Here is a 912-nt window from a genome sequence, read left to right as displayed (position 1 = left end):
GAGGGTAAAATAGGGTGAGGTTGGTAAAAGATTACAATCTTTCAACTATAAGATGAATAATACCTGAAGATCTAATGTATAATATGGTGACTATAGTTGATAACACTGTATAGCATAACTGAAATTTAAGAGAGTACAAATTAAATGTTCTCTCTTTTAATTTATCTTTTATAAATGTCTGAGGTGATGGATGTGTTAATTAACTAGATAGGGTGAATTGTTTCAAAATGTATATATATGTCAACTCACCATGATGCACACTAAATACCTTACAATTTTATGTCAGTTATACCTTAATAAAGCTGAAGTTTAAATAAATAAACAAATAAATAATTACAAAATAATTATTTTATAATAAAGACTAGGACATATTACAATTCCATGTATGCAAATCCTCCAGGTTTGTAAATCTAGAGGAAAGAGATAATTATGTAGATAAATATGAGCCATCAAAATTAACACAAGTAGAAAATTGATCATACCAGTTACCACTGAAGAAACTGGAAAAGTGATTAAAGAGCTAGCACTCATAAAGAAACCAGGATTACATCACTGGTGTATCACTCACTTCCATCTCATCTTCAAAACACAGAAAATTAAATGTAAAACACACTATTACAGACTAAAGAAAAAATATAGAAGTGCTCTACTCATTGTATAAAAGATGAAACAACGTTAAGTCCAAATCCTGGTAATCAACATAAATAAATAAAAGTACAGATAAATCTTACTTATGATAATATATTAAAATTTAAAATAAAGTAGTACAAGGTGGAATCTACCATGTTCCAAAGAATACTAATGCATGAGAAAACAATATTTATTCCAGTAATGCAAGGATGTTTCCATATTGAGAACTCTATCAACTTAATAAAATGTCAAATAATTTGAAGAGAATAATACCAAAAAAAA

The sequence above is a fragment of the Hipposideros armiger genome, unplaced genomic scaffold (assembly GCF_001890085.2).
Source record: "Hipposideros armiger isolate ML-2016 unplaced genomic scaffold, ASM189008v1 scaffold_230, whole genome shotgun sequence".
NCBI classification, from domain to species: Eukaryota; Metazoa; Chordata; class Mammalia; order Chiroptera; family Hipposideridae; genus Hipposideros; species Hipposideros armiger.
The sequence above is the reverse complement of the archived record's forward strand: the minus strand, read 5'-3'. Positions refer to the sequence as shown.